The sequence below is a fragment of the Camelina sativa genome, chromosome 19 (genome assembly GCF_030686135.1).
Source record: "Camelina sativa cultivar CO46 ecotype springtype chromosome 19, ASM3068613v1".
NCBI lineage: Eukaryota > Viridiplantae > Streptophyta > Magnoliopsida > Brassicales > Brassicaceae > Camelina > Camelina sativa.
Genome location: NC_141898.1, coordinates 14,560,285 through 14,573,001, shown reverse-complemented (window position 1 = coordinate 14,573,001; position 12,717 = coordinate 14,560,285). Strand labels below are relative to the sequence as shown.

Genomic DNA, 12,717 nt, shown 5'->3' with positions numbered 1-12,717 from the left:
TATATGTTATGTTGGAACAATCATGAATTGATTGTCATTAAAGTTAGCTTTGAAAATTATGGGCATAATTAATTAAACTTGGCATTATTAGAGATAACTAGATTTTAACCCTGCCATACAATCCCAGGTCTATATTTTTTTAATATTTTTAAAAATTTATAATTTATATTGTATGTTGTAGATTTTTACTACATTTCTTATATTTTTATATAGAACTCAGTAATTTTTATGAGGGTATAATATGAATATTGAAAATATATTTGGTTAATATGTAGATTATTTTAATTAATTTAGAGGCCTTAGTAAAACTGATTATTGTTAATTTCGAACATTATAGAGAAAGATACTAAATGCGTATAACAAACCAAGTAGAATTGGAGACAATTTTGTCTCCAGTTCAAACCATTTGTAGTAATTTATTACTGCCTTTAGTTCAAACCTTTCGTTTCTATTTCGAAACTTTAATAATGGTGGAATTTTATTGAAAAATACTTAAATGAATGGCATATAAACCATTCCTTATTAGCTTTACACCTGAAAGTACAAACTAAAATTAAAAACAAAGATAGAAACTAAAGAAGCACAATTCAGCATCGAAACACAACTTACAATCACTGCTTTTTTCTCAACTTTGATCTTAAATCCTTTCATTTTTTTCAACTCCACCTTTGTGTCATTGATCTTCACATCATCACTCTCCTTACTCTCTACTGGATTAGCATCCTATTTCACTTTGTTGTCTTCAAAGTTAAGTTTAACATCCGCGAACCAAACTCTGCGCGTTTTAGGGATGGGTGTCAATCGACACCAAGGGTGGTGTCGGTCGACACCAATATTTTCTTGTTCGACCAATTCGATTTAATTGTCGATTTGGGTCGGTTTGGTTTAAGGAAAACCATAGAACCGAGGTATTTATGTGGGAAGTCGACCTAGATTGTGGCTTCATTATTTTTTGGCCACTTTCAGAGAGAAAGAGAGAAAGAGAGAAAGAAGTGTTCTTGAGGTTTTAGGAGAGATTGTGAGATTTCTTGGCTGTATTTTGGGAGATCTGTTCCTGTGGAGTGGAGATCAAGAGCTAAGAACGAAGGAGAAGCGTTATCTTTTGGTCAAAATCTTCCTGCAAAGAGGTGAGTGCCATAGCTGATCTAAGACTAAGATTTCCTTTGTCTTGCATGTTTGGTATTGTTTGTGGTGTTTTCTTGCTTGTTATGGTTGCTATAGGGTTTCTACGGATTCATATGACTTTGGGATTGAGTTTTGGACGGATTGGAGGTGAGGAGAAGCGAGATTCGACTCTCGACTTCGAGCAGATCGCGTCTGCAGAGTCAGTGTCGATCGACACCAGGAGGGTGTCGGTCGACACCTTGGAACAGCATCGATCGACACTGTGGGGTAGTGTCGGTCGACACCAATAGCCAATGTCAGTCGACACTTGGCTGGTGTTGGTCGACACCTCCCTTCTAGCGAAGACGATACTTAATATACAATCTGAGGCAATGAATGAAAAATAATTAAAGATACAAACTGTGGGGTAGTGTTGGTCGACACCAATAGCCTGTGTCGGTCGACACCAATAGCCTGTGTTGGTGGACAACTCCCTTCCAGCGAGCAGATGATACTCGTTTCCCTGGTTTTTGTGTTTGTTTGTTGATTGTTGAACATTGAAATCTCATTTGCTTGTGTGTATAGCCCAGTAGATGGAATGATTACCTCACTAAGTATTTGTGATAATACTTACGCATTTCAATTGTTGTTTGTCTACAGGTATGTGACGTGGACCATATTTTTATCAATTTTTCATCAAATATGGGTAGCTAACTTGACAATTACGATTTAGTCCCTATATCGTTATTTCCTTTTATCCGTTATCCGAGACCGATGAGAAGTAAAAAGTAAAAAATTGATAATTAAGGAACTTCTGTGCCTTTTTTGTTCAGTTTTGTTAAGTTAAGTATAGTTTGATAGGCTTATTTCTTAACATTTCTTTTCCTTGCAAAACAAAAATATATGATGCATGGATATTTAAATACTTTCTATGAGAGTTTCTATTTTTTTAAACTCTAAATTTTCTTAAGTTCCTTGCTAAAGATAAAATTTAAACGAAGTGAATATAAAGTAGTCACATTAATACTTTATTAATAATTTTTTCCTAAGATAGGGATTGTAATTCATTATGAATCCAAATTACATATATTTATCATAATATTTTATTATTTACACTTACATTTTTAAACATATATTAGTGAAAATATCATACTTTTGACATGTGATATGTTTTTTTATCAAACAATAATGTTGGATTGGTCGTTGTAAATGCTAAAACCCTAGTTCCAAGAAATTACTAAACCTCCAGTATAGCATGAAATTTGATCTATGTGCGAGTTATATAGTCTCATTAATGGCTGCATATGTAATCTTTAGATATATATGACAGAGGTACTACTACTTACTAATTAGAACAAAACATAAAATAATACAGTAGGTGCACAAATAAATAAAAACATAAAACAATACAATATTAAGATTTAATATAGTAATTAAGAAGTACCCAATCTACTTAATTAAGGACATCACGAAATTCACGAACATGGCTTCTTTAATAATAGATACACGGTATTATTATTACCGTGTATCTATGTTGAAAGAAAAAAAACAACGCCTCTAACAATAAATTTTATTAAAATATTGATGATATAAAATCATATTCCACCAAACAACATAAAGTGTGGTTGTTAAAATGAGACAAATTGTTTTAGTTCTTATTGACATTAATTTTGTTTTTAATCAATTTTTATTTGAATGTAGTTATGATAAGAATAAACTTAATAAAGAGAGAGTGCAAAGAATCTCCAAGAGTTGCATTTCCTATGAATAGAAACATCTTTATTAGATCACTGCACTTTGAATATTCTTAGACAGAAACATCACATCTACAGCTCTTTCGTAAAGTATAAAATCAAATTTATGAGATATATCTATAATTAAAGATGTGTATATTCTTTTAGTAACTTTTAGTGTTTAGTATTCTTCATTACAGACTTCAAGAAGCTTATGTGTGAAATAATTCCCAAACGTATATTACTTTATTTATCTCTTTCTGGTATCTAGACCTTTCCTCTTTTTCTACGGAATCTTTCCTCGCATCTTCTCGGGATTATTTTTTTTTGACTAAAAATGCCAAAAAAAAATTCCAAAAATTTTTGTTTGCATATGTAATACCCAATTATTTTGGATTAGAATAAAAATACATCAAATAATAAAAACTTGTCATTTAAAATCCAAAACAATAAATATTATTATTTTTATATCAGCGATTTTTCAACAAAATCAAAATTCTAGTATTACCCCGATTATCTAATTAATTATTAATTTTTAATATAAAAAATTTCGGTTTTCTGTTAACGATGTCATACCAAGAATTAACACCGGTTATCTCTCTTCTTCCTCCTCCTCTCTCTAATTGTCGTTGCTCTGCTAAAACCCAAAAACCAGGATTGATCGGCGATGGAAGCTAGTTTGATTCTATATTTTAATTTAGAAAGTATTATATATATTTAACATTGTTTTCAATTTTTATTTTATTTATATAAAAATAAATTATTTCTTTTATATTTCTTGCCTTTCTAATCTATTCATATTTATTTTTTAAATTTGCATAGTTAAATTTAAATTCACATATGTTGGTTTTAACAAAAAAAATCAACTTTATTTGAGAATTAGATGTTCCTATTCATTTTTAAACGATCAATGTGTAACATAATATATATAAGCATTTTGTCTTGCAATCACAAGTTCCATTTCCATTGCTTAACTCCATGGTTAAACTATAATATATGTTGTCCTATTTGTAGGAACAACAACATACTTATTTAATATATGTAAAAGAGCAGATGATTAATCGAAATAAACATTTCTCCAAATTTTATAATTCCATCAGTGTGAGTGTAATTATTACTTTGAAAAACCTTTACATTGAAGTTCATAAATTCATATAAGAAAACTAAAATACTATGTCACTTCAAATTTGGAAGGAAACACTTGGTATTCCTTTTTAAAAAAGTCAAGACAAATATAAAAATTTATTAATATTTAACTCACGTTAAAGGCATAAAAGGTCATTTAACTCAAAAATAACTTCTATCCTATAATTTCATACATTCCTCCCACAAATAAAATATATATATATATATATATATATATATGTTCAAGATTATATTTAAATATTACAGAATTTTTTAGTTAGCTAAACTTATAGTCACATATATGCACTGTATAACATAAGAATTTATATTACTTATTAACACCATAATTCGACCCATTATTTGCTTAACTCAAAATTGGTTTCAAAGAAAACTAAAGAAAAACAGAAACGATCTTATTGATATTAGACCAAAACATGGGCATACAAACATAATCACTTACACGTAAGATAATTATTTTTAAAAAATAACTTATTATTGCAACATCAACGTATGAAGGGTTTACATAAGCAATTAATTAGAAAATCTAAAATACAATAAATGTATTGGGAACAATATCAGTCAATGATAAGATTGGATCTTCAAAAGCAAAAAACAACATCCTCATAATTCATAAAAAATAAACGCCACAATTGTACACATCTAAACGAAAAGACATAAAGATATAGTGTATAAATACCAGTGATTGCGAAACCCGTATATGCCTAATTAAAACGAAATAATACAAAAGAGAAAACAAAAAAGATAAAAAAAAAATAAGAAAGTGCCAACTACACCACAACCCACGCGTTGTGTGGGGAAGCACCTAGTTTACATGAAAACTTAACCGGGAAAATAAAAAAAAATCTAGCTCCAATCTATTTTTTTTAGATAATATTAATTGTTGCATACACTAACACAATCTTGTTATAAATGATTATATTGTTGTATGGATGTCCATTATCGGTCTATTAGTATACACTCTAAACTCTAATATTGTATCCCTATATATATGTTGTATCCTATAGAATATAGAATAATAAGAGAGCAATTCCCTAAACCATCTTGTTATAACAAAAATCTCTCAAAATTTTGTATTATAATAAGAATTCTATTTACACAGAGGATATACACTTACTCTTTTTATTTTGGTGTTAATTTAAACTGAAAGACTTTGGTTATTTAATTCCATCTTATGATGTGTGTATACTATTTAATTCCAAGAACTCGATTTTCCTTTTACGTGATTATACACTAATACACGTATTGTGAGCAACCGGAAAAATCCGTATATTCTTGTTCTCTCTATTCATGATATGATACCCAATGCATAAGCAGTAGTCTGTATAGACCATGACACTTTGCAAATTGCAATCCTAGATAAAGGAGTAGGCATGGAGAACAAGAGGTGTAGAGGATGATCACGTTATGATTACAAAAACTAAATAATCTTATTTTACTTAATCTATTATGTGTATTGAATCATGGAAAAGTAGATATGTTAAACGATTAAAATTCGGACTAGATTAGTGACCGAGTCGCAAAAGATTTATTCGTATGATGGTGGATCCGGGTAAGATAGAAGGCTAGAGAGATGAAAAACGCTGCACCTTGTTAAACGATCTATAACCCAATAATGCATGTGTACCGTTAGTGCATCAGAACCAAGAAATAGGGAGTCGAATAATGAGAGTAGTTGTCGTGTTGTGTAAATTTCCTATTCTAGCAGCATTTGTTTTAGGGACACTAATATTCCCCATTCAATGTTTAATGAATGGGGAATTGCAGTTGGTGCGACACTAATATTCGACACTGAGCTTGTTGCTGTGAACGGGGAACCAGCCAGCGAAGGAAAAGCGAAGAATGAGCTTTGATTACAACGTGAAGTAGTAGCTGTTGCCGGCGATTGTGAAACGTGTGTTCCTCTCTACAGTTGCATCATCAGATTCTGCTGTGGACATAAGTTTCTCTTCAATAGAGCTTTCTGTTAGTGTAGAAGATACAAGAGAGACAAAAATTTTAACGATGTTCACTAAATGCCTACATCCTCAAACTTTGTTGCAAATACTTCTTGAGCACAATTACAGTTAGTGCTCAATATTAGACTTACACAAACCTAAGATCTTCTCTTACCTTGTTCCCAATCTATTTCCAACCCACTAAGAAATCCCTAAGATCAACAACAATGATCTACACCCAAGACTCTCACTTAGAAATAAAACCCTCACCATTTTCTCCCCAAAGATGGTAAAAGGCTTACAAGATTTTTCCTCTATTTTTCACGTTTTAGAGGGCTAACTTTCTAAGTCCTAGACCGTCTATATTTAAGGGATTTTGTGCCTCTCACAATGCTAACAATTTTCCTAAAATCAAGAGAAAATATTCCATTTAACTTTATTCTTTATTAAACGAATATTTCCTATTCCCATAAATTCTTCTAAATATCTTCAAGCTTCCTTTTTCTTTGTGTTTTACCTCCAAGTAATATCCCAAAACGTGCCTTAAGTATATTTTCAAAAATCTTCAAAACTGAGACATATAGACAAAATCAACAGGCTTCTGATGTTCTTTTGTAGGACAGAGGCTTGTGCATACATCAGATGCATGTGCCGAGGCAGAAGTTTGTGTAGACATATTTTATACAACTCCCTGAACTTCATATTCAACTTGAGCTATCCCAAATACACTTACACTTTCGATGTTTATAACAAGATGATTCGTTCGGATAACTCGAAACCTGATCTTGAGACTTATACTTTGCTTCTAAGCTCATTGCTGAAGAGATTAAACAAATTGAATGTGTGTTACATGTATCTTCACGTTGTTAGATCGCTCACTAAGCAGATGAAGTCGAACGATGTGATTCAAAATACTTATGTGTTGAATATGATCTTCAAGGCTTATGCAAAGTGTCTTGATTCCAGAGATAGAGAACATGGTTTTGAACTAGGAGTCCATGATACTTAACATTTCTTTTTTTTTACTCTTTCAGCTAGAATGCTTTAGAGAGAGGCTGCCAATTTTATTTTTCATCCTTCACGAAACAAGCAAACTATAGTGTAACAGTAAGATGACGAAAAGTATATATCTTAATATAACTAACTGTTCTGTTTCCAATGAAACAGAGAAAGCAAAAGATTTGCCAATTTTCTTTCTATATTGTGGGGGCTACTCGCCAAGTAATCTACACTCAACATACACACTAAAGAAAGACTTGGCAGTAGAATCAGAGATCTAAAACTTCCTAAAATTCACTAGGTTTCATTGATTGGTACGGAGTGGTGACATCAGAAGAAGATATTTTCCAGTTTAAATAGATTGAAAAACAAACATACAAACATACAACTCATAAGAGTTCATTGATTCAAATTCAATAAAAGATACACACAAATTCAATGCTAAACAAAAAAACCTACAAGCTATGATTCACTTGACAAGTTGATCAACAAGTAAAATCTAAAAATAATCTCAGATTCACAAGTTCCTTACTAGCCAAAGGATTGACAAAAAAAATTGAGCTGGTTATTGGATAGAAAGCCCAATATTTTTAATGGGTTTACTGACAAATGGCCATCGCATGTCAGAAAACTTGGTGAGCAAGTAGTCCATTTTCTTTGTAATTAAATAAATAATAATAGTAGCGAAAGGTGAACATCACTACCGATTCTTCAATTAGGGTTTTCTTTTTCCAAAATCTCTTTGCCTTTCGCTAAGATCTTTCATTATTCATTCATCATGTCTCTGTTTCTCAACCAGGCTTCGATTTTGTACCTAGGCAAACCTGCGTCGATGAGATCCTCTCTTTCTCTCTCTCTAGTGGCTTCTAATCTTGCTCACTGCAAACCCCTCCTTGTTCCATCAACAATTGTGGACTGAAGGTTAGGAATGTTACTAATGGTAGCCGCACTTATTTAGCGAAGAAGGACGATGGAATCGTGAGTTTCAAGTAGGAAGATGAAAAGGAAAGAATTGTTAGAATATTGAAAAGAAGAAGATAAAAAAAACAGAGCAAGATACTTTGTCTCTTCTCTTTGGAGAAGACAAGAGAATGAATACTGAAATATTGATTTATATGAAACTTGTTATTTACAATCAAGACAAAATTAGTTTATATAGTTAACAAATAGACAAGATAACACAGCGACTTGTGTCTCTTCATACTTGATGTCTCTTTAGTGAAACATCACAAACTGCAACTTTAGACTGAAACGTTGCAACTGTTGACCAAACTCAATTATCGACCAACAAGAATGGCGAGTAGTTTTCAATGGCTGAGTAGCTACTTACAACGGCTACGAAATTGTGCATTTCACTACTTACAAAGGAGAACCGAAACACTTTTTGTTGCCTTCTTTTGTAACTTTGCCTCATTGCCAAACTCAGATTGTCACCAACGTGGTTATGTCCTCACCTTCTCCTGAGGAGGAGGACACTGTCGTGGCTGTCAAATTTTTGGGGCCTCAACTCAGTTTTATCAAACCCGCTCAAAGTAACTCTGAGTGGACCAATGTCAGAATCGCATACCCTTGCTTCTACACCTCCAAAGTCATGTTTCCAAGAAAGATGGCACGTTCCGTATTCCCCGATTTGGAGGCCACATCATCAGATCATGGGATCTCCACACATACAAGCAAACACCACCCAAGATTCAGAGGTTGCGGTTCTGAAACCTTCCCAAGCTGACCAATACACAATGCGACCTTCTGGAATCTTGCTGCACAAGCGAATTCTTGTTGGAGTCACAATCAACCGATGAAACTTTCTTGGTTAGATGGTACAAGAAGAGCTCTATAAATATCTTGATTACAAAAGTTGTAATGGTTTTTAAACTAGAAGACAAAGGAAACACTATTTACACTCAAGACATTGGAGAATTCAGCATTTTACTCTCTGACACTAAACTTTCATGTGAACCTGCTTGTTTTAATATCTACATCCTGACGCCTAACCATGTCGAAATATTTGATGCCGACGAGTTCTTTACTCTCAATCTGGCTAGCTCCCCCCATTCTTTAGTTAGATTTCGCTATTTTGAAATATTGAATTTATTCCGAGTCTATCTTCTCTTTTAAAATATCTTTCAAACCTCAAATGCATTACCATTGTAATATCATTCATTTCAATTGAGATGCTTTTATTTGGAATGTGCAATGCTTTTATTTGGAATGTGCAAGTATTTGTCTTTTATGCACTATCAAATAGTAGACTCGATCTTTCATCTCGATCCCACATTGTGAATCTTTAACTTATTCGAAAAATCTACAAAGCCACTTATTGTAAATGTTTGCTTCATATGAGCTTATTTGGTATGAAGCATGAACTGGGCCTATATTGATGTGTAGCCCATACATGATCTGTGTTGTGTAATCTGCAAGAGTAAACCGCAATAAGCTCTAGGGTTTCACTATAAAAGGGAAACTAGGGTTGAAGAAATAGACTAGTTGTAGTAAGCCGAAGAGCACGCATAGAAGAGGCTGGTGGTACGTTGGCGGCGGCTGTAGGGCACAGCGCAGGGCGCTGTGCAGGGCAAACGCATAGATGCAGGGCGCAGTGCAGAAAGCATGCGCAGGGCGTCGTACATGGAGCTTGAAGATGTGCGCAAAACCATGATAAAGGAGCAGAATATTGGCTGGGGTCGAAGGGCTGAGAGCCGAATATAACCTTGTCTAAGTTTAAGGTGTTTTCAGGACAATCTGATGAGAGACGAAGGTGGAGCTGCTTCTTTGGGGTTATGGAGGTGTTTCAAGGTTGATACAAGGAGGGGTGAGCTGAACCAGAAACAGAGAGAGGGGAAGAAGAAAAGCTAGATCTATTATGTGTTTTCTACTTTAGGTTTCTTTGTAGTTACTCTCTAAGCTTGTATATGAAACACTAGTGTAAACATTGGTTAATTGATGGTGGATGTTTGTGGGAGAAGGTTCCCACACGAGATGTACCCTCTGCATGAGAGGAACTCGTTAAATCTCTGTGTTATGTTTATGATATTCAAACTAATCTGTGAAGTAGACGAGTAGGGGCAGAGTCGCGTTATGCGGTTCACTACAGAGGTGAATCGGGGTCTGTGATTCTCAACAAGTGGTATCAGAGCTTAGGCTCAAGATTTCACAAACTCGGGCATGGCGTTGTAAACATACAAGGAGGATCTAGAGACTGTTGTAGAAGACTCATGATCTTGAAGTGTTCTTGTTCGAAGGTTAAATCAATTATGGGGTTGGTTTAAGGTAGATTTATCTGTAGTGTTTGATTAAGGTTCATGGCTATGAAAGGTGAATCGAAGCATCATCCAAAAGACTCAAACTTGTCAAAACATGAATTCAGTTCAGCTGCGATCACAAGGTAATTGTGATGTTCTGTTTTGAAGCTTCTGAATACTCAAAACTGTTTTAGTATAGGGAATCTAGACACTAGGAGAACACAAGGATGTAGACGTCTTCAACTATTGAAAAGTCAGTTTTCGGTTGTTGAAAGTCTGTGTAGTGGTGTTCGGGAATTGGTTGAAGGTACAACTATATGAGTCACAGATTTACTAAGCGACGCCTTCAGAGGTGAATATGTGTGTAAGAGGGTTGTTAGGTCAACAAGTTGTGTCAAAGATTCATATGAGTATGAAGATGGACCAAGCAATTTCTGTTGAAGTGGTCAGAATTGAGAGGTGTTGGGTGAATGGTTAAGTCTCAAGAATGGATCAGGTTGTCAGAGATTTGAAAGGACTATAATCTAGGTAGGTTTTAGAGAATGAGAATGCAAAGAGTACCAAGAGTCAAAGTTGCAGTCAGTGAGATTTTTTTTGTCAATGTGAAGTTTGCTCTTCAATGTGACTTAAAATCTCTATAAGACTTTTGTAGACGTTGCAGGACTGTGCAAGAGTTTGCAAGTAAGTGCAAGAATCTACAAGGCTAGCGCGAGGTGACTGGGGTTAGGTTTTGCATTGAGAAGAGAATCAGAAACAGAAAAGTTCTGGTTTGTCTGTTTGCATTTACAGAGGTGATCTGGTGGATGAATCTTCTGAAGGTATCACTTGTATGAAGTTTAAGTTTTCTGTAAATAACACTTAATAAGGAAGCTTGAGAGTATAAGGAGAAGATTCAAGTAGATCTCTGTTGGTTAAAGATGCAGGTTATGATAGACAAGACTAGTAGAAGACTAGTGGGTCTAGTAGCATCATTAAGTTTCTCAGGAAAGTCATTTACATGGAGGTTAAGTGAGGATTCATCAATGGTGAAGACATGTCAAGTTGTATTGATGAATGGTGAGAAAATGTATGATGCTGGTACCAAGTTTCTTCTTGGTAAGGTCTGCAATTGTGAAGAACTATTGCAGGGTTATGTTGCAGTAAGTGTGGCTTCAAGGATTCTAGAGTGAAGTACTAAAGGCTGTTAAAGGGAGACTAGCAGAAGTTCAAAAGCTGTTGGTTGAACATCCGTTTTAACATGAGGTTGAGCAAGAGTTTGTATTGTCAGATCATACAGGTTGGGTTCATAAGCAGATGGTTAAATAGATGGGATGTAAACTCAATCTCAGGAGTAATGCGTTGAGTTGAGATTGTTTACATGATGAATCAGAGATTGTTTCAGGTTTGAAGCATGTATGATTCATGTGTTCTGCATGGGATTCAAGGAAAATTGGTTCAAGCACAGTGCACATGAGAGAAATCAAAGGTCGACCAAGTGAATCAGGTTGCAAACAGATACAAATGATATAAAATCATGATAAGGTATGTGGTACTTATCAGAAGCCATGGAAAAAGTTGTGATGATTTGTGCTGAGAGGTTTCCATGGAAAAGCTTTACTTGTTCTAAAGGTTTTCAAGATCAAAGTTCCACAAGCAAGTCAGGTGTTACCTGTGGGTGAATCAGAAGTTCTGGTTCTAGGTAGAACTGTTGTGAGGAACAGGAGAATCAAGTAAAGGTCTTCATGAATGTTTCTAAGACAGGAGAAACAAGGTTGAAGAAGATGATTCGTGTAAGGAGTTACACGAACTTCTCGGGAAAGCTGAAGAGCATCGTAAGCGATTCAGAGAAGCTGTCAAGAACAAGGGTGAAGCTGTATAGCTTCACAGAGTGAAATTTCAGAAAATTTGAATATAGTGACAGTCATAAGAGAGTCTAAAGATTCGATAGGTGTTGGGAATTTCAGAGCAATGTTAGAGGATGGCATTGGAGGACACAAAAGAACAGTCAATGTTGGTTGTATTCTGTATTGATTATCAATGAATCAAGGTTATAAGGGTTTCTTCAGATGTCGGATTCAGTGGTCAGAGTTCATCTACAAGTGGGATTACAGTCATCAAGAGAAGGAAGCTTGAGGGAGAGCCGTGAATCTCTTGAAGTTTCTGAAGATGAAATTGAAAATTCCTAAGGTGGACGAAGATAAAGATCATTGGATGTTGCATGTTCTACAAGAGTAGAGGTGTCAAACGGGCCAGCCCGCCCTGCCGTGGACATTCTTTTTTTGGACCGCTGCGAACCCGCTTGTTTAGGACCGCGTGTAGAATATATATGTCCATACCCGCCCCGCAAGATCCAGCGGGTTAACGGTCCGGCCCGCGGGCATTGTGTACATTCTTGGTTTTTAGTTTTCATTCTTAGTTTTTGTTCATTTTGATGTTGGATTTGTGTGATCAGCAATTAGCAGCTTTGTATTTCTTTTGATAGGAAATCTTGGAGTTGGTATGATGTATGTGTCATGGCATGGATTTCTAATTTGAAAGAAAGTTTGAAACACACAATAAACAAGAGCATGTAACCGTTGTCTATTG

General features: G+C 34.6%; 1 pseudogene; it reads left to right on the top strand.

Moving 5' to 3' along the window:
* The first annotated feature begins 7,694 nt into the window (after positions 1-7,694).
* LOC147920580 (uncharacterized) lies at positions 7,695-9,619 on the top strand (annotated as a pseudogene).
* The last annotated feature ends 3,098 nt before the right edge of the window (positions 9,620-12,717 follow it).